Genomic DNA, 23,529 nt, shown 5'->3' with positions numbered 1-23,529 from the left:
CCGATTAAAATTATTAAAATGATTAAATCATGATTTAAAAGATTAGATCCTGATTAGATTGATTAAATCGTGATAGATTTTTAATCTTGATTATATTTTTAAACTTGATTACCCTGAACTAATCACGATTACCCTGATTTAATCATTTTACTTTGATTAAGACTCACCCAAAATGGAAGTGACCTGCCCCTCGTAACAACTTCCTGTAATCGGTGTAAAAATTTCCAAAATGATTAAGTAATCCCTTTGTAGTCAATCTTTGGTAAGCGTAATTATTACGTAGTCGCTGTAATCGCTTTGTATTCGTTCTGTAATCATCAACTTGGAATACTCATTGTGGCAGATTTTCGTCTCGATGTCGCCGACGGTTTTTTTGACGTCACTGTCTTAAATTAACAAACAGCTACGTGAGAGGGGAGCGCGCACAGAGGGGATACGGCAGGCAGGCCTGCCAGGTGGGCGGTTTTCCAGCCCAATTGGGCTTCTTTAAAAGCTCACTCACGCGTTTTTTGGGCTATTATTGTTTCCTCTCTGTGGAATTACTATTTTAAGTAAAAAACAAATTTTTAAAGTAACTATTGGATTATTTGGTTCTGATGAAATTCGAATTTTGAACTGTCCGCTTACTTTTGAGCTAGCGGAGATTGTAAATGTAATATGTGGTGGCACTGTCAGCAGTAGCCACGGGTAGGCACGTCTTATATATCTTTACATATTTAGATGTCAGATATTTAAGCAGATGGCACTATATGTCCTAAGCTCGAAGCTTATTATAGAAGCATAAAAGTGTCTCTGGTGTGAATGCGAAGTGTGAATTTTACTCTGTAATTAAGGTTTTTTAACGTCCATAAAGTGTTTTTTAAAAACGTCCGTATTACTTGTAAAAATATTACTTAAACATTACCAAAAGTTGGGCTGTTTCAGAAATATTTCCCGATTTTGGTTGAAAAATTGGGCTATTTTCTAAATTTGCTTGGGCGAAATTTTATTTTATTTTAAAAATTGTATATTATTTTACAGCAAACCTCACACTAGCTAAGACATAAAGGCAGGCATACACAATTTTTCCAAAAAATACATTAAAATTATCTAATTGAACACTTTTGTAAATACTATTTAATTAATACAAAAAGTGATTTAAATATTTTTTACTTACATGCATTAATACCACAATTCTGGTGCTTCCACAATCAAATTTTAGTATCATTCTTTTCATTAAATATTTGCATACTTTTACATATTCTGATTTAACTTCATTTAGGTTTACAAATTTAAAACGAAACATTTTTTCAACTAATTTCGAGGAATTTGTTATAAATTTACTATATTTAAAAGTAAGCTTTAAAAAATCATTTTGAAAGTTTAAAATCTTAATTTATACTTCTAATGAAAATTTATATATATGTGTTACCTAAATTTGTCAACTTGAAACTTTCCTGCCTTAAAATAGAAGTTCAAGTTTTGGTTTATCATATTTGATCGAAGGGCATTTTTAATATTGGAACCCTTAACAGGAACCAAGGAACATATAGGATCCTTGCTGGAACTAGTCATTTTTAAATACAAAACTAGAACTTTTCAAATTGCAAAATGTTACAACCAAACTCATTGGTTACAAATTTAATTTTAATAAATTTAGAAGGGCATTTTTAATTATGAAATTTCTCATATTTGATTAATCAGTTATCAGACTTAATCACTATGAAGAGCATACATACACTTTGATTTACTCACAATGTCAGTGAGTTGGGAATATAATATTCCCAATTTAGTGGATTTATTTTGGAAATTGAAACGTTTACCATTTTATTTTACAAGCAATAATATCTTTTTAAAGAACTACCAAATTTAAGAAATCACTACAATATAATTTTAATAACTTACTCTGTCAAATTGCTGGTATCAGCCAAAAAATACGACAGATAAAAACACAACTGCAGACTACGATAATTTGATCTCACTATTTCGATTTGCCAGCCGTCACGTGCCTTATAACGCCAATATTATTGGTCAGCCATCTTGGATAACGTTCGGCGATTAAGCTGCTCGTGGGAATTATTAGCATAATTATCGCACCGATAAATTCAAGTATACATTGTAAGTTGTAACTTGCCAACCCCTTTAATCATTATAGAACTTATTTATTTTATATTCAATTTTGTTCAGAAAAACAAAACGAAAGCCGTACAACTTAGCAATCATAGCCAAATCGACGAAATCTAGTGACTGATCTTTGTGTAGTCGTTTTATCCGATCCGTAATCGCTTTAAACGTAACCTAAACATTGGAATCACTGTACTCACTGGAATATATTTTAAACTGCTGTACTCGATGTAATATCGCACTAAAATCACACTGTTATAGGTCAGCAACATATTTTATTTATTTGTTTTTCGAGAAAGTAGGGTGAGGTGGGGAGGTTCTCTTTTCGAGGAGGGGAAGATGACACGTGGCCACTAAGGTGGGGAAAACGGGGAACTTGCCTCCCGTGTTAGAGGAATAGGACGCTGATCATTTCGGTTCATGTATTTCTGCAAATACCAAAAAGATGTATTATTTTAAAGGGGTTGTAAATAATGACTTTGAAAGGTATGTGAACGGACATCATCTTTGAACGATGGGATCGCTGTAAAATGTATGTTCAAAATTCGAACATGCACGCTTTCCCGAAAAGCATAGCTAGAACCTTAGCTGTAGCGGATTGGTTTAAAACTAAGTAAATTACTGTATAAAATTAAAGAAAATCATTCGCATAATATCATTAATTTATTCATATACACCCATGAAAATATATCCGATTTCCTTTCCTGAATATAGCTGTCGTTGAGGCAGGACCAATTTTATGGATTTTTAAGGCGCTCTAAACGCCGCCCAGGTAGCACGAGCACGTGTATATTAGGTTGATATTTAGTATTCATCGTTTATATTCCGTGTTGAGTAAAATATATACGTCTATTCAACGTGTTTAGTATATAAGACACTTATTCAGTCACGTGTTTCACTACGCGTGTTTCCTACGTATGGATATGGTGATTATATCACTAGATTGGCAGTCAGGTAGTTTTTTCGTATATATATATAGTAGATAAATCACTAGGTTGGAAAAGTGTTAAGCTTTACGTTGTGCTCACGTAGATATATGCCTAATTTACACGTGCTCTAGCTATACCGGATATAATTTGCAAAATATATCAGTAGTTTCGTTATTGAGGTTTCAAAAAGTGGACAAATAACCAGTGGCGTAGACAAGTGAATGGTTCTTTGGTATCTTTGACTATGCAGATTTTTCCCCCTTCCTTACTCCCTCTTAACTTTTACATAGTCTGATACGACCTTGGACGCGTTTCTGGCTATGTCACTGCAAAATATCATTTAAAAATAAAATTTAAAGATAAAGTTTTTACCTGTAAAAGAAAACATTTCGCATATTCTTTAGTAGTTTTCGGCCATTTCCAGGTATTAAACAACACGTACATACTACGTGTTTCTAAAACGTGCAAAAACACGTTTTGTAAACGTTGATCAGGTCACCAGTTAACACGTGTTTCACCAGTAATTTACCGGGTCTAAGTCAAAAACCGTGTTTGCAGTTTAAAGGGAGGCAAAACCACCGTGTTACGGTGAGCGTTAACGGATGTATTGTGGTTGGGTTGGGTGAGGTTGTTTTTTTTTTCTTTAACGCTCACCGTCGCGACGGTTTCAACTCAGTTTTATTGGAAAGTTTGTTGTTTGTGTAGTGTGGGAATGTTGAGTTGGTGTTATGGCGGTTGTGGGCGATGAGTTTGTTGTGTATGCGTTTAGTATGTATGGGTGTTTTCTCTCCAGCTTCTTCTTATTGACTTTTGGGACGGACCCAAATGGCAGGGTGTCCACCAATTGTTTACGGTACTCGTCTTAGTATCATTCTGCGATCGCATCGGGCGGGATTCGAACCCGAGCCCTCCTGCATGATAGGCTAATGTTCTATCACAGAACCACCGACACACGTACGGTTCCAAGAAAATTATAAGCTCAACTTAAGCGGACGAGTATATTAATAGTCTTTTAAAGTCTATATTTTTTACGTATGAAAATTTAAAGGTCAAATCTTGTTTTAGCTCAATCAGCAGATAAGATGGTTAAAGGGTAGAACCCGTTAGTTTTTTGTAATTTATTTCGTTTTTTCAGTCGTATATTTTTATCTTTTTTGTTTTTAGCGTATAAGTTTTCAAGATTGAACCGGGATTACGTTTTTAGTAAATAACTCTGAATTGCGGAGATATCTTTAAGGGTCGTCTCGATAAATTAATACCACTAGGGACAATTCTTCCGAGGAGAGGTATATTTTGGCTTGCCAACTTGTTTATTTATGGCGTACTGTTAACCGAAGGATTGTTTGACTTTCAAACGCTGAAAAGGTCTCCTTTTCAAGATTTCAAAAGCGATTTATAAATATATTTTTGGAAACTTCTTTTCTGAGTTCTATTAATTAATTTAATGAAATTAACTATCAGTATATCTTTAAGTTTAATATAAAATTTCGTGGCGTATGTCCTTCACATACATTTTGTAAGATAATTGGGCAGAATTATAGACAATGGAGACTATTGAAGAGGTAGGAGTTGTTTCTTAGTCATATGATTTTGATATTCACTGAGCTTATTGTTACCGTCTGTTGATTTCTAGTTCTAAGAAAAAATTATTTTTCATTACAACACATAATCAATAAATGAATAGTATTCCAAAAACGTTATTATATTTAGTATTAGACGAAAACTCATCGTGTAGTGTGAAACTTTCCATCACAAATTTAAAAATATAAACAATTAAAGCACGCAAAAAAAAACAATAAATGTACGCAAAATACCCAATTAACAGACCCAAAATAGCCAACTTTTGCACAAAAACCAACTAATGTATGCACGCCAAATAACTAATGCATGTACGCAAAATAACCAATGACTGCACACAAAATAACCAATTAATGTACCCAAATCAAACAAATAATGTACACAAAATAACTAATTAATACAAACAAAATAGGCAACTAATGCACAGAAACTAACTTATTAGTGCACCCAAATTAACCAATGAATGCACACAAAATAACCATTAAAAGCACATAAAATAAACAATTAATGCAGGCAAAATAACCGATTGACACACCGAAATTTGCAATTAATGTACACGAAATAATACCTGAATTCACGGAAACTAAACGCTTAATACACAAAAAAATTACTCCTTGATACACGCAAAATCGCTGATTAATACGGTATAATTTGAGTAAAAAACACAGTTATTGTTTTAAAACTTAATGCTATTTGAACTTAATGTACGCGTAATTTAAAACTTTAAAACTCCGTAGTGAAACACTTGCTAACTGGTGACATGATCATCGTTTACCAAACGGGTTTCGTATACGTTTTAGAAACCTCGATAAAACACGTAATATGTACGTGATGGTGCTACCTGGGCGGTCACTAATTTACCAGAGATTAGTCAATGACAAATCGGTCTAGCTCTGGATTTGTCATTGGTGGCAGAGTCGCTCCCCGTACACCTAAATCAATTTTAGCTAAACAATTCTGATAATGCTCTGAAATGGAGTAATAAGTTCTATCCCTGCCACAGGTGGATTCCGTTAAGGATATAGGCAGATCTCTATCATAGTTGTGTATGGATACATTCATGGTATAATACCGAGATTCAGATTTAGCGTTGTGCGAAATTGAGATTTTAAATTAACTTATTGCTCCGTCGTTTAGATTTTTTGAAACCCCTTTTTATGTCCTTTAAGTTAAAATTATAGCGGTAGTGGTACTAAAAAGTGACGCACGTGGAATAACGTAAGCAACGGGATTTTACGGCGAAACGGTTTGTTTGATTAGCTTTGAGACGACACAAAATCTCGTATTTTGATGCATTTATATAAGGCATATATTCGACTTTCGGCAATTTACAAACGAAAATCATACTGCGAACAAGAAACAGTATGATTTACGAAGCTGTGTTTGCACTAATAGCGCTGCTGACGGCGTTGGCAGGTTCCTCTAAGCCAGAACTTTACACCTGCAGAGGTAATTTTTTATTTTAAAAATTTATAATTAGTCGGAATAAAAGGATTATTTTTAAACCATTAAAATAAATAATTGGGGTAATTGTTAGTAATTAGGACGTATATTTTTTTAATGAAATAACAAAAGGAGAATGAGCAATACTAAAGACGAGTTGGGCCTGCGATTTTATATTGCTGCGGCGGGTTGGCCTCATAATACGTCTTAATTTCTATTATAATTTGCCACCTAACTCACATCGGTTAAGGCTTAGCAATTGGACACTTTTCGATTGCTCTGGAGCAAAAGTTGAAAACCTTTTACGCTAAAATAAACTATTGGCTTGTTATAGTGGACACCGTGAAATCTTTGTCAAGGTCCAAGTGTTGTAGCTGCCCTTTTTACTCCTTCTCAAAAGGAGGTGTAAAGGTATTAAATCTGACAAAATCTCGAATAATTCGCTACCATAGAATCGGATTTAAAAAATGACGTCATAGGGTTAATCTTCTTACCCTACTCCGAAAACTCAGAACAAGCAAAAAGTATACACCTAGCCGTTTGACATTTTGTGGAACTTTTCGGATTAAACCTTGGCCTTATTAAATAACGGATAAGTGCTGGTTTTCAGTTGGGCATTTAACGCTGATGTTAGACATATTTTCTTTTTCTTTTATTGACGCTCATCGGCCCGCTTATTTGCACTGGCTAAACCCATCCTTTACCCTTTTTAATGCACGTTAGTTATTGATAACGCACGACTGAAATCTAAGCTGGAAACAGCTAATATTTGTATTCAATTAAACTTTTACATTGTTTGGTGTTTCCGCCATGCTAACACCGAAATAACGACGCCCTTATGCATAATTTTTTTATCGTAGGCTCTACCGGGCGGAGGGAGGCTCCTGGACGGGTTTCGGTTAGAATACTGATGGACATAATTTTTTAAGATAATTATCAGTAAGATTCGGGTGACACATCGGTAGTGTACAAAAATGGATATTCTCTAGCTTCAAAACATTTGTCCATCTGTGATTAGCATTAAGCAGTTGTTTTAAATAAGTCTAATACGAGGAACGGGTCGGAAAATTATTTTTTTTTCTGGCCCAGCCGTGCGAAATGTATATAATTTTTCGAGTCGCGCCAGGTTGGGTCCATAAAACAGTCGCCCCGATTGATCTGTAATGAATAAAACGTGAAAATTACAGTTATTATCATTATATAAAAAAGTGTCAATTATTGAAAAAGAGAGTTAAATATTTAACATTTCAGGGTATGATATTACTATGTGTGTCGTCCCCCCCCCCCCCCTAGATGGCATTTTGGTTTTTCAATGTCCTGTATAATGAAATTTTAGGATACACAACGGGTACTTGACGAGAGATGTAATATTTTAAACTTAACTAATATGTTTCGTTTTCATCATAAAGAGGTATAGCAGGGAACGTCACGAAAGCTGCAAAGTTTTTGGTGCGTTTCTTTTATAAATAGTCGCGATATTTTTAAAGTTCTATACTTCTCCGTGTAGACTATAGTAATGTGAAATATTTTATTTTTATAAGTATTATATCACTATATTTAAATTATATGTACCTCAATTATTTTCGTTTCTACGTTTTAAGCACTTGGAGCACGTGATGCGTTTTGAGAATTTTTTTATTATAGGCCAAAGTAGACGACTATAGGGATATATCATAGGTTTCCTAAGTTTTTGGCCTAAAAATTAGCTTTTGATTATAGTACTTTATCGTTCCTCGTCTTGTTTTGTTATGTATATAAGAAATGTTTCTATGAAGTTTTGCAAGTTCTTTCGGCCTGTGACAAGGATCGATATACGGCATAATAATCAAAACCTAATTTTAAGGCCATAAACTTAGGAAGCCTACGATAGCTCCCTATAGTCGTCTACTTATTCGGTCCGGTGTAGGTTGGTAACTGGGCTTCGGCCCAGGCTAACGGAGAGGGTCCAGGCAACCTGGCCGTCTCGGCGGATTAGGTAGCCTGCTGTGGGGCTGCGAGCCTCCATATGAGGGCACGGCGGTCCTGTTTCTCGGCCTTTTGGGCCCCCACCGGGATATCCGGTGCCAGCGGTGCCGGGTTACTTGGACTGCTGTGTGCTCACCGTTCCCCTTTAGGAGCTCTTTCCAATGGGTTTGGCTCTCTTCCTTCGTAGGTAGGTTGTCGGCTGGAGTTGCCAGAGCATCCGCTCTGATTCCCACTGCTGTGTGCGAAGTGGCGCGCTGGTCGGCCCATTGCTGCACCTTCTGCTGGTCTGAGCGGCTTGCGTCAAGGGTGCGGCCATCAGTAGTGGGGTTCTGCTACCCATTCTGGTTTTGTCACCTGTCCGCGCTTGTGGACGCTGGCGTAGGGCATTATGACGATAGACCTCCGGTGGTGTGGTTTCAATCTTACCGGTACACCGGGCTATAAATCTGACGCATGTCAGTCGTCTACTTAAAATAAAGAAAAAGCTCAATAAACGGTACGTGCATCACGTGCTCAAAGTGACGTTTGACTATCAAGGCAGTACCTAACCTAACGCACCTAGTTTCCAAGTGTTCCCAGTATTGGCGCCTGACGGCGCCGCGCACTTCCTTCTCTCGAGCGCTGGGGGCGTGCGGTGCCACCCCAACCCCGTTTTTGGTATCACGATGGGCCATCTATAACGCAACCTAGAGGACAGTACGTAGCCTAACGCACATAATTAGCCTACTCTAAGTTATTCTAATTTATGCTACAATCTAATATTCATCCCAATAATAAGTTATAATATACCCGAAAATTAGTTAGAATATACACAAAAGTAAACTAAAACCGACTCGACAGCGTGCAGGTACCTTAAGAGTTTATTAAAAAAATTTAGTGTTTAATTACCCGAAAATAAGCTATAATCTAAGCTAAGTCGGCGTTCGGCAAAGTTACAGATAATACACTTTTCGCTTAGCCTAACAGTCAACAAGGTGCTCGGAAGCGTAACTTAAATAACATTTACTTATAGCCTAAAAGCTGAGAAATGATTCGAAACTTCGTAGGAAAATTTATCTTATATTAAACAGAACAAGCCGCAGAACGATAAGGCACCATAGTTGAAATCGATTTTTTGGGTCAAAACCACATAAGACCTACGATATTCGTCTACGTTGACCTAAAATCTAGAAAATGCTCAAAAAATTGCACGTGCCTCACGTGATGAAAATGCCAAAATTATTGAGGCATTATTAACTTAAATATTAACAAATTCAAGGAAATAAATCCACACCCAAATCCCGTACTTTTACCCCTGGACCCGCTTAGATGGTAGAATTCTAAAGAAAATATACAACAACAATCCGTTGAAATTTTAAACATTCTGTGATGTAATAAAAAAAAACTCTTCAGTTTTGTCTACATATAATAATTGTATCTTCGTAAACCCTACGGAATATCAAAATGTATTAATATTACCAAAATTGCACCCTCTTCTGGTGTTAACACTCATAGTAAAATCTTACCCATTTCAGTAAGTAAAATATAGATATTTGTAAATTAAAATACTTTATAAGCTAATTTGAAACCTGTGGCAAAATCCACACAAAAAAATTAAAAGGTCTACTGAAAGTAAACTAATTTTGTTATATTTTTAGTGTTAGTTACAAATGACGAAGTAGCCAAAAAAGCCAGCGAATGTAAGGAGATGTTACCGGCGAGGGTAAGTCTGAAACTATACCACGACCTGTACCGTAATTCTATCAACAGTGTAAAATAAAACTAATTAAAAGAGTTAATGATGAAGATGGTGCCATAAAACACCCGAGGCCTTTCATGCTTCTCATTAAAAATGCATGCCGTTATTAAATAGAAACGGGGACAGCCCCTTAGGGTGGTGTGGCGCCATCTTCTACAAAGTCGACGTAGAAATCTTTCCCAATAATGAAGTAAGTATAATATTTATTCTTGAAAATGCCTTAATGAAATGACTTTGCTTTTTCTACCTTGGTTTTATTCAAATTCGCTGACAACGATAATAATCATGTAATTTTGATCGCTAAAAATCGTTTTAGAAAAAACTCTCTGGAAAAAAATAAGTTTTCATTTTAGTTTTATCTTTAATTTATTTCATAAGTTATTTCGAGTTGTTTAAACGACATTTGATAGCTTATTAGCTTCACTGAAAATTAGAAATAAGGCTTAAGCGGAAGCGTATATTAAGAGTGTTTATTATTTTGGTTCTTATTTAAATATAACGGAATTTCGTGTTCGATTTAAATTAATGAGTAGTGGAAATTCAAATGTTGCGGCTTGGCTTTTGAATAAGAACGAATCTGGCGATCAGGATTGGAACCCGAGCTCTCCTGCTTTGCAGGCGACTGTTTTACTAAAGAACCACCGGCACATATTAAACCACAATGCTATTTAGAGAAAGAGCTTTGGCGAAAGTTCGTTTTCCTGTACGCTTTTAATAACTTATTTTGCTCAATTTATTCTATAATAAATTTACGTTAATAAGTTTTTACAAGTCAATTTATTCTGTAACACTTATTATTTATAGATTAATTTAAAACTAATTGACTTAATTTATAAAACAGTTGGGGACATCATAGGTCAACTCCAAGAGCTGGGCTCGATCTCACCTCACTGAATTCGTATATGAGCTTACTTATGGTCTCGGCCTCACCCTGCACTCACGAATTATTGTCAGGGTCTTGGGCTCGAGCTCCCAATCTAAATTTCCCCGCCGATGTGAGGTCTCGAGCTCAGTAGATTTACAACCTACACACCATCTCGGGCTCGTACTCACTGTAGTTAAAAATATACGTGTAGTCTCGGGCACGAGCTCACTGTATTTACAAATCGACAGGTGGTGTCGGGGTCGGGCTCGCGACTATTACAATTCGACATGTAGTATCGGGCTCAGGCTCACTATAGTTACTTACAAATAAAATGGTGGCCTCGAGCTCAGTCTATGTTTTAAAGCCACTAAAGGCTCAAGCTCGATCTCGATTTAAAAAATACTCAGACAAGCTCAAGATCGTGATCACTATATTGTAGGTCTGATCAACATGATATAATGAAACCTTTTCGACAGCTCTGGACTCTTAGAGTTGCTCAAGTTACTCAACCCAATTTTTCGTCGCCCAATTTATTTATCAAATAGCGCAATTAGAGTTTTCGATCTCCATTCCGGCATCACTGGCACACCTGGAAGACAATCGGAGGCGGCACGGCTAGCTTCAAACGCTTTTTTTTTGCCAAAATAAGTTTTGAACGTGGGCTTAGGGCTAAACAATATCGCGAATAGGCGAAACTATAAAGTAAATTTGGTCTTAACCAACTTGTTAAAATGGGAAAACAAAATCACGTGACTACCATTTCACAACCAACTTCGATTCGGTAACCCATGTTCATAGTTGGCCGTGCGACGGTAAAAAAAAAATTATTCCTTCCAGATACTGCGGACAGCTAAATTACTGGCACCTTTCTTTTACAAAATGTTTTAAATAATAATAATAATAATTAGATAATTTAGATGAATCGATCAAAATTGAAACCCCCATAAGACAAATTAAAATCAATAATAGTTCGTATTTCTTAAGATAGATGGCGCAGCAGTTCTTCACAAAGTCACATGACTACCATCTTTTCAGCCCCCCTGGACTTTATAGTTTCGCCTATTGGAAGCAGATCGAGCTCATCCTCAGATACGAAAACAGTATTTAAATAGGTCTCGGGCTTTGGGTTAATCTTAATCGTGAGTTGAGCTCAGGCTCACCTCATATATGAAAACTACCAATCCCATTATTTGTATTTAGGTTACAACACACAAATTGAAGGATTTGGAGAAAATGAAGGGTATACCGACATATAATAATATTTTCATTTAAAAGCTAATCTTTAAAATTTAAAAAAGAAAAAATTAAAAATATATTTAATTCTTACTTCAAAGAAGTACATTTATACCAAAACTCAAATTAAACTCTTAAAGTAACTTAAAATCAATCAATTAATAAATAAATAAATAAATTTTAATGTTTTAAAAATTGGAAATTAATATCTCAAAGGTGATAATATCAGGGTTAAATCACGATTAAATCTAGTTAGTGATTAAGTTGAGTAAATCACGATTAAATCTAGTTGGTGATTAAGTTTATTAAATAACGATTAAATCTAGTTGGTCATTAAGTTGATTAAATCAGGACTAAGTTGATAAAATCACGATTAGGCCGTTTAAATATCGATTAATAAGAATAAATCTCGATTAAAAAGATTAAATCCCGATTAAGCTGATTAAATTACGTTTCGAGAAAATTACTCTGAATATTAATCAAATTTCTTATTAAATGGAACTCATAGTTTTGTCTAAAATAAAATATATTTCGTTAACTCGTTCTTTACATTTAGAGGTCGGCGTTTGGATAAAAATTAACCGTTTATTTCGATAATATCCATAAACAAAAATTATCCAACAAATAATCAGTTATTTTTGGCTTTTTCCCATATTAAATCGTTTCTATCCATGGATAATATCCACGGATAAACGGTTAAGCGCAATTTTTATGATTAATTTAAATTTTGAACTTTACGTGCGATCATCCGAGTCAACCAAGGTTACTATAGACACGACCAGACTTGGAATTAGCGGGAGTCTTGGGGCCAATGGCTCTTAATAAAAATCAGTGGGCTCTTAAAATAAATCATTCGAACGGGGGTTGCGGGCCACCGGGGCTCTCAATTTAATTAAAAAATATGTATTAAACATTTTACTCTGTTTTCCTACCCTATACGAGAGCGGGATCTAGCGTTACAAATGATTATGTGTGATATTATAATATACTTGCTTGTTTTAAAGTTAATAAATGTTATGTAAGTAACGTAACCAATTTTTATTTTCCTATTTTCCCTACCTAATTTTTTCCCCCAATCCCCCCCCGCTTGGGCCAGTGGCTCTCAATAAAAATAAACTTAAGGGGGGTCGGGGGCCCGCAGGGCCCCCTTAAAAAATATCATTAATTCCAAGTCTGGACACGGCCAACTTCGATCACGCGTACCGCGCTTTAGCGGCCCCGTCAATCGCCTCGAATCTAATGTTAATTTGCGTGTATGAATAATCGCGATAGGGGCGCTACATACGATCAAAAACCTACTATCATCAAAGGTGGGGAATACAAGCGAAACAGCGGAAAAAGTTTTTTCTTCGGTTTTCCACTTCCTTTTTAGAAAAAACAGGGTATAGTAAGGTAAACTATCTTTTAGCCATATTATACTCGGCGGCAGCGGAGTATATTTAGAGCTCACTTTTCCTTCCGCCTTAAAAACCCGCTGAATTGTATAGGATGCTTTTTAAGGCAGCCCAAATCGGGGGAATACGCGTCACGACAACTTAACGTGTACACGATTGGGACGGATCCGCGAATCGAAACTTTAAAGTCACCCATTATTTTTTGCGCATGATTATAAAATCAACCACTCGCCCGATTTTAATTTGGAGAACAGATTTGGATTCCTTGGATTTCGTAGCACTGCCCACGATTTGCACATTTTCCTATTTAAACAGTTAACACCGTCAAACAATTTAAAACAACGAAACACTGTTAAAAATTTAAAGTCGCCCGTTATTTTTTGCTTGTGATTTTAAAATCAACCACTCGCCCGATTTTAATTCTGAGACCAGATGTGGATTCCTTGCATTTCGGAGCTCTAGATTCGATATCCACATTTTACTATTTAATTAGTTAACACCGTCAAAAAATGAAGTTTTTAAAACATAGAAAATTTATTATTATTAGTTTATTTTTTTGTTGCTGATTACTGCAATAAATAACTAATAAACTAATAATATTAAATTTTAAAATTTTAATGTTAAATGAGTAGTGAAGAAAATAAATATAAATATGGATACCTTTGTGGGCAAAACTTGACCAAAGATTTTGTGTTAAAAATTGGAGGATCAGTGGACTGTGATTTGAAAGCAGATGTTGTTCACAGGAGTATTTTTTAATACTATTTCAATTAATCAACAATAAAAATTAATATATGTTCCTTTAAGGTCGCACCTGTAACGAGCTCTAAACTGTTTTTTCAGTTCGAAGAACTGTTTTTGTTATAATATATATGTATAATTCATTGTTTAAAAAAAAATTATCTTACAAATATTAAATGAAGAAAAAGAGACGCGTTTTTTAAGCGAATGCGCCATAGTTTTAGAATCGTTGCCTCCGTTATCAAGGCCCGGGTTCGCTCTACTCGGAGCACCGTACTACTACCCCCCCCCCCCTTTTTTTGTATTTTCCAATATTTCCCCTTAGATGGCGTGCGTCTTCTAGTTTTAAAATTTTAGTTTTGTTCGCATTTGTACTTACATGTCCTATATTATCCAATTGGCCAAATATCACCAAATATTTTGGATAGAAAATTATTGAACCAAAAATAAAAAAAAAGTTTTCCAGGTAAAACCATTAATCTATTTACATAGGTTCATGATGAAAATTTTATTTCATATTTAAATTATCATAAAAAATGGAATTTACGTGAAAATCACAAATTTACTATGATTAAAGAGGAACATTTAGCCTCGCCTGGTACCTTATCACAGTTTATTTTTGGTTATCACAGCAAAATGATCACAGCGTTTTAAACTTTAAGGATCTTACTTGATATTATTGATAATGGTTTAGTATTCAATTTATTGTATTTCTCCTTTCTGTCAGATGCGTCTTTAGCATGATTATCTAAGAGAGCTCTCAGAAATGTCTCCAGAAGGATTTGTCGTAGATCTTTACTGTCGCGCAATGATACATTGTTGCATTCATTAAACAACAATGGTTTTTTGAAGGAAGGCAATATTTCTTGTACATAGGTTTCAAGCACTTGTACTCGAGGAATCAAAGCGAATAATGGAAATTCGGTTTGCGGTTGCGTTACTTTTTCGAGGCAAAACAAACAGTCACTCCTCAGCGCATTTAACAATATACCCTCCAACCATTGCAACGGAGCAATTTTTAATTGAGACTACTGAGCTTTCTGGAATATTGAAATTTTTAAATTAATTTTATTTCAGACCAATATAGTTAAAGGAAAAGTCCAGGTTGGGTAAAAATTGGGTCTATTTGAAAGATCATCTTTAAATATACTCAAAAATATCAGTCGTAAAATTGTATCTTTTTTTAATGACGATAAATTAATTTTTAAACGAGTGAAATTTACACGCCAAGTGAGCTGCCATTTTCTTTCGCCTTCCCTCCGCAGACCGCACGTGGAGCAAGCGCGCGCAGGGAACAGAGCGCTGTTATAGCGCGAACAGCGCGTGATTAAAGTCCTTAAACGTCACCGCGAAACAAAATGGCAGATCGCTTGGCGGGTAAATTTGGCTTGAGCGTTTAAAAAATAATTTCTCGTCATTAAAAAAATATACAATTTTACGACTGATATTTTTGAGTATATTTAAACATGATCTTTCAAATAGACCCAAGACTTACCCGACCTGGACTTTTCCTTTAATATGCTAGTACCATTTGGACTCGTTGGTTCTATTTCATTTAGGAAATTTAATAAATGAACTGGCAATTTGATAGATGTCGAGGCCTTCGGTGTAAGGATTGGTGAAATATCCCCAAATCTCGTGTCATAATTAGGGACAACTAGAATGACAAGCAATAATTAATAACAGTTTAATAATATCCAAAGTTAATGAACATTACCATATGGGGTTGATCTTGAACCATTTCCACAGTTTGACGAACTTGATGCTTTCAATATTCCAATTTTGAAATGGTGCTCAATATTTAAAGTGCAGGCGCGAGCATCCATTTGGTCATTAAACCCACCACTGCTCCTTATATGGCTATATAATTCCTCTATTGGATTCACTAAACAGTTTTCTTGTAAATTCATAATGAAATCGTTATCTAGTAAGTACTTGACCAGTGACACAGTGGATTTAGTGGTCACTAACAGAGCTTCGTAAGTTTCATGGGTGAATCGGTCTGATTTGTCATACGCTGTAGCATTTGTCTGTATTGCTTCTATAAAAGGCAGAAACTCCTCAGTTAGCCATAGAAGCCTTTCATAGTCTAAAGACTCAAATGGGAGTTTATTTTGATTTCTCATGTGGAAGGCGTATGTTTTGTTATGAATATCATGCAATTCGAACCATTTACGGACCATCTCCATATAATATATAGTACACTCCAAATCAGCTTCAACTTCATGCTTACACATATTAAGCTTTAAGATTGTTTTTAAGGCGGCTGTCATTGGATGTGAGAACAGAAGAACTGCTTTTTTCACATTAATGTTTTCGAAACTTGAAGGGTATACCAGGTTTCTTGTGAAAAATCTAACTGGTTTCATAAGTGTTTTACTCTGAGCATGGTAAAGGTCCGTAAGGAACTTAGGATTAATCAAAAGCCCAATATATACCATGATTCTGTCAGAAATTGCCTCCTGAAATTTTTTATCAGGTGGCTTTGATCAAATGCAATGTACAATTTTCGGTCAGGGTCCAAGGGGTGTACAACTTGATGGTTTAATTGTCGATCAATAGAAAGCTTTTTAAAGGCTTTAGTATAAATCTTGGCATTATCCGATACAACCCGGACTACTAGAAATCCACTGTCTTCAACTGTTTTAATTACGTCTAATAAGATTTTGTGAAGGTCATCTGCGGATAGATAACTGGTAAAAAAGTAATCCACTGGAAGACTAAACCTTGTTGAGAGGCCCTGAAATAAGAAACACAGCAAATGCGTAGCAAGCTGGTCTGGTCACCTATTCAATCCTTTTCTGATGTGGTTGTTTCCCCAAAATATCTATCCATATTTCAGTCATACAATAACTTTGGCTTGATAGACATTTCATCATGAATAAGTGATCCTAATTTTTCAATTGGGTGTGTTAATTTGGAACATTCAGCAATGAGACGGTCTTTAGCAATTTGGGTAATTCCATCAGCACCAGTTAAGTAGCCAAGAAACTTTTTTGAGGACTAGCTGCGACTTGAGAAGAAGCTTTGACATACAGAGAGTTATTTATCACAGTTTCTTTATCATTAGTTAAAATTTCATAACAACTAGCTGAATATGTATTATTGCACTGTTTCTCTTTAACTAAATTTAAATCTTCCTCATTAATTGTATTTAGCGTTTTGAAAAGAGCCTTTTTTAGTTTTTCTCTTGCTTGAAGAACAGGGGTGAATGGTACACTATTCTTGGGAGTATTTCCTATTGGGGAAAGAGGAATTCGTTTTTCGAAAGAGTCTATAATAGTTTTTTGAGGTAGTAAGTAAGTATCTAATTCATTAGGTGAAAGATGAGGTACAGCATAGACTAATAATCTTTTTTGACGGGTTGATACTCTAAAATCTGGTGGTTTGAAGTGTTTGCTACAAATCTTAGCATTTCATTTACTAGTTATAAGTTCTTCATAGAATGTTTGATCTTCATTGTCACTAAGGGAAAAAATTGCAGCAATCCATCGTTTTCGCCATAATGGTTCCTTAGGGGGGTGGAAAAGAAAGCGAACCCGGGCCTTGATATTAACGGAGGCTACGTTAGAATACATAGTTTTGAAAGCTGTATAGGTGCTTAGAGCGTTTTGATGCGTATGTAATAACGTATCTCTTGATTTTTATAAATCTTTAATAATAACAAATCTTTATTAATAGTATATATATAGCAAATTCACGAGCTTATAACCGTTCTTAGGTAGTATTTTCTGTTAATCTTATTAGTTTTATGAGTAAGAATCTTAAAACTAATATAATTTAAGATAAAAGATGCTTAGGTACATCTTTGGAACTAAATAGGTAAAAGATAGATGGTCTTCAGCCTGCATTTCAAGGAGGATGATTTCTGTTCAGGTTTGTACTTTTATTATGGAAAAAAAATTCAGTCATATAAATTTACAAACCGGCCCTTTCTAAATATACAATATTATTCTAGGTTTAAAAAGATGAAAGCTTAAAATTTGTTGAAACCTAATATTATAATTTATTGCCCTTATAATATCTTTTAACTGAATATTATTTATTTAAAAATTTTAAAATAATATATTTACCTGAAGTTACATTGAATCTTCTTTTCACTTTTTGTTTTATTTATTTATTTACTTACATGTGTTTCAAGTATTACGCAATAATAATATGTTGCTGGCAGCATATAGAGGAAGTTCTTGGTTTCTGATTAACTCTTATGATTTATAAAAACCATAAAAAATTATTATACTATTATTTAAATATTTACCTACTTTCGGTTTAATAAAATGTTTTTTTAAAATTCATTTAAAAAAGTTTAGTTGATTTTTTATATCTGACTGGCGGGAAAATATTTACACGTTAAAGTCAGACGATTGGTGGGGCTGCTAAAGCGCGGTACACGCTATCGAAGTTGGCCGTTCTAGAGACATAGATGAAAAATCCCCGGCTTTCCGCATTTAAAACTTACAGGAGCTTTGTCAAAATTTCCATCAATACATTAATGGATCGTTTGGGTAAGTTTGATATTGTAACAAACCCTTTTAAGATTAACACGGTTTATTATTGTTTAACCATAGTCTACTAACGACGTTAGTTTGTTTCGTATGAAATTTGGGCCTTGGCAGCTCGCCAAAGCGGTGATAAAATTTGAAAGTGATGCGAGACTGCTAAAGTAGCATTATTTCACTAAAAAGTAAAGCGCTACCAATAACCTTGGATTAATAATAGTATTACATTTTATGTAGAATTCTGAAGTGATTTTACTAGGTGTTTAATAAATAATATATTATGATAAATAAGGATAAATAATACAAAACAATGTTATTGTATGAAATGACAGATTGTAGATAAACTTTTAACTGCGATTGTTATATTTTTATTTTAATACTAATCTTATTTAATAATTCTACCCTCTCTGAAACGTTTAGTGATGATTATTGCATATCGAAGTGGAAAACGAGGGTGGTAAATGTCTAGTCTAGATAATATATGGGCCAAAATTGAAAGCGAACTCTTTGTTAAAAATCCTTCATTTATTAAATACCGCATTTAAATTATGGGCTATTATATAAAAATTTCGTTGATGGGATTAAAATAAGAAGACTATTAGAAAATGGAAAACTTTGCAAATTGAATCGAAATGGGGCCAACTGGATTGAATATAAACACAAGGCGTTCAAATTCCTCGTCAAATTCAACGCCATTAAATATATCAGCTCGGCTCGAATCAGCTACTCAATCGCCTACTCCACAAGTTATCGATTCAAGCTTAACATCTCAACCTTCTACTTCGGATGATTTGCATGTTCACATCTTGATTCTTACGTCTACGTTATTCCAACAAATTCAATCCATAAAAATTCGTCGACCAAAATTGAGTGATTTGATCGATCAGATTAGATCATCATCCATCAACGTTAGTTTTTGTGGTTTAAAACCTGTTGGGTCCGTAACATGTCCCGTTTTGCAAGAAGCAAAATAAACAGTTTTACGGCTGAAAGCGTTGGATTGTGACCAATTTTCAATCTCATCTGGATATGAGTCATTTGAAGCCATTGGTTGAAGAAAGAGGAAATCAGAGCTCGAAACACTTAAATGATTCGAAAACCGGGACATGTTTGTTGGAGCTATACCCCGAGTCTTCCCCTGATCTTTTAAAGAAGACCAAGTCAGGTAAAATGTCTTTTCGGTACTATAAACTGTAGCAAAAGTTAAAAATCTGCCATGACAGGTTACTGAGCACAATAAATAGAACTCCAGAACTCCTATGTCCCACGGGCCACGCATGGTTCCACCAAAGATTGATTTTAAAGAGGAATGAAGTACCATGGACAAGCCTCGGGACAAGCTCAACGACGATAAAGACACTGTCAGTCAACACTGAAGGTCATTAGAAAAAGACGAACATCTTTCCAGTAAGAATTACAAAGTTCCAGGGAAAGCCTTGAGCGAAGCCTTCGCTCGGGCAAAGACTCGAAGCACTAAGCTGTGTTAAAGACCGAGAACCGGGCGAATTTCTACCCCTCTAATCCTTCGACGAGTAGAAGCTTAACTGACATCTATGACAAATTGATTGACAACTCTGACAGCTTGAGTGACCGCTTGGAAAAATCTGGATATTGTACAATTCAAAAAGAGTCTGAGCCGTCGGTCAAGCTGTGCAAGCTGTCACTCCTCAAGAAATTAACAAATTCAGGGGTCAAAATTCGCCAACGAGAAAATGGAATCTATGTTCTCGGCCTTCAAATACCCGGTTTAATATCATAAGTCTGATGTTCCTATTTAATAACTCAAGTTCCTTATATTAACACTAAGCTGTGATAATAAATGATACTATTTTCAAAACAATTGCATTGTTGACTGTTCCAGTAAGCACATTATTTTTAGATTTAAATACTCTTAATTGTAAACTTTATTTAATAAAGTATAATAGTTTAATTTTATCGCTGCAAGATTAGATGGCGAAGTAAAAAATATGAATAAAAAGTGATCATGATTAAGCCGATTAAAACTTGTTGAAACCGGATTAAAAATGTAATCACCATTAACTATATATAGTAGATTTAATCGGATTTAACAATACCCCAACTAAATCCCTAGCAAGTGCCGTTGGGGAGAAACGAATGTTTAACGGCGTAACATTCGGAGCTAGCACGTCTCCTCTGTACCACTTACATCACCACCACAGCCGACAACAGCCTCTGTCTCCTCTATAACTAAAGAGGATAAAGCTAAAAAACTCAATACTTGCCAAGAATGAACTGCAATCGCTTCTTAATTTTAATTCCATATTAACGAGAACTTACTTATCGGCAATATTTGCAGAAATTGACAGCTATGGAAAAATGCAATAAAGAAATGATGGGCGGGAAATCGGACCTTCATATTCTGAAATTAAATTGCGTTGATGGCTCACTCGCGAGAAAGGTAATTCTTTTCAGTTTTAATATATATCTAATGATCGCAGAATTGAGGAACAGACTAGTTTTCAGTACAATGCAACTCTTGCGATTTTACGTGTCACCGCTTCCAAGTTCATTTCGAATAAAATACTTTTTTCATAAGTCGAACTAGAAAACTAATAAATGCTAAAAATAATTTCGAAAAAATGCGAAATATGTTATTTGACTTAACTTAAATAAATCTATGAAAGTGACCCACAATAAAGTGGAAGATGTTCGTATTGATTCGCACCCCTAGTTACCGTTTTCTTGCAAAATTGCTTAAACATCTATAAAAGAAGATGTCAACGAACAGCTTGGGCTGGTTCATAATTTCCAGCACTATTGGTTTCTGTATTGACACTTATTTGCAACTCATAGATATCCACTTTCTTTCAAATGTATATATTTTAATACTCTATTTAACCAAAAATTTTTTAGTTTGAACATTGCCAACGTAAAGAGATTCAGAAAAATGGCGTAAGTAACGAATATATTTTCCCTTTCTCAAAAATGGGCCTTATTTTGAACATTATAAAATTTTACAAAAGGTATTATGACGTTGTTTGAGGCTTCCCAAAATAACTTGAGGACGACGCCCTTTAAGATTTCTGAATCTCCAAGTGAAATAAAAAGTAGGGTATTGCTTGCGTAACTTACCCAAGGCGCTGCCACGAGTTATAAACTCCAAATCAAATAAGTCTTTTAACCCGGCCACCCGAATTAAAGGAAATAAATGTCGTTAGAGGACTTGCGCCTAGTGCGGTACCTCGGGTATTAGTCTAGCTGATTATATCCCTGAGAACTAAATGCAGGATCCATCTTTCATTAAAAATGCAGGGCCGTGCTCAGATGTGTGGCGGCCCTGGGCGAAACTGAGTTTAGTGGACATCAATAAATACATCAGTATAGTTAAATTTTAGCGTTCATCCAGAGTACAACCCCCCCCCCCCCTCAGCACGGCCCTGTTATAATGTAGTGAGTTTGTTAGTAAATTACATGTATATACTTTTATTTTCGAGATCCATAGCATTTCAGGTTTATTCTAGGCGTGATCTGTACACTACGAGATTGAATAACGGAATGCTTTTGATTTTCTATTAGGGAGACTTGAATGATGAAGAGTGTAGAGGTATTCTGAAGTACAAGGTAAAGGCATCATTTATTTCATCCGACATTTTAGCGCTCCAAATTTTGGTTTGATTTTTATTTCGATTATTTCAACAGATTTGTTTCTTAAATTCTATCCTTGAAGACAAATCACCGCCCACGGATAAAGTGATTAATGTAGATCAATGAATTTCATAGTATTCTACTTCGTCCTTATTTCATTTACCAATAAAATATGTCAATTTTATTTTTAAAAGTTTGTTATATTTGTAGCTAGCTGGGGTACCCGGTATTTCCCGGGGAACTTTGCCTACAGGTATATGTATAACCAAGGAAAAACACCAGTGGCGAAACTCCGGAACATTCAAAACCATACCCAATATAAACAACTTGTTTATAACAATATTCACCAATTATACATTAACTACATAATAATTTGCCTGTAATTATACGGCCTAGTGACTACAGAAGAAGGCTTTAAAAACAATTGCAATAATTTAAGCTTTTTTCGTGAGTATGCCTAAAGAACTAAGAAAATCAGTGTTTTAGCTAAGGACCAAGTGTAGTTTCTAGCTGGGGTACGCGGTATTTCCTAAGGAAATATACCAATTGGTAAAACCTCATTATTAAATTAATTCAATTAATTTAAGTTGTTTCGTAACCGTCGAAAACCACAGTTAGGCTACTATGAGACTGCGTTCAAAACTTTAGAATTCCTATAGCAGAAAAAAAAAATATATATATATATATATCAGACAAAACACATTAATCTTTATATATTAGATTATGATTTATCCCTTTAAAACGTTTGGTTCGATTTCTGTTAATCTGTTTCATTCAAAAAGGTGATTAAACGTGGTCAATGGTGCCACCTACTAGTACCGTTATCTCAAATTAACCTTCCCTTGTATCAATACCAAAGACAAAGAGTCCTTTATTACATTAATGTTCTTCGTGTCTGCTGATCGCTCTGTCTTAGCTTTGAATTTATATAAAAACATCATTATCTGAGCAAGGACCCCTTTGAAGTTACCATAATAAAATTCAGATGGCGTGAATTTAAACGATCAGTCTTACCTTCCGAGGGGCCTGCCAAACCTCTGTTTCTTAAACGGTGTAGGTAATTCAAATATTACTCTTCTAAACTGAATATTTTCATTTAAGGAAGTCAATTTTGGCTTATGGAAAAAAGCTAAATTCGTAACTTAACTAGTACTTTTCTTAAAAAAAGCAAACAAAAGCCCAGAGTTTACTTGGAACAAAAAACTGTACATAATTACTCGATTTTATTGGTTTCCAATTAACATGGTTTTACTGTTTCTGTCCAAATTTTTGAAACATCTTCATACCATCTTGAATCATCTTCTGAAAGTCCGGCATTTGGCCACCACCCGCTTTCCGGAACGTTTCTTGGAACTGCTTCGTCATATCACCCATGTTTTTACCACCTTGAAACATCTTTTGAAAGTCTTGACCACCTTTCGCAAAACTATCAGTC

The sequence above is a fragment of the Leiobunum rupestre genome, chromosome 6 (assembly GCF_980474605.1).
Source record: "Leiobunum rupestre chromosome 6, qqLeiRupe1.1.hap1, whole genome shotgun sequence".
In the NCBI taxonomy this organism is placed as follows: Eukaryota; Metazoa; Arthropoda; class Arachnida; order Opiliones; family Sclerosomatidae; genus Leiobunum; species Leiobunum rupestre.
This window is presented reverse-complemented; position numbering follows the sequence as displayed.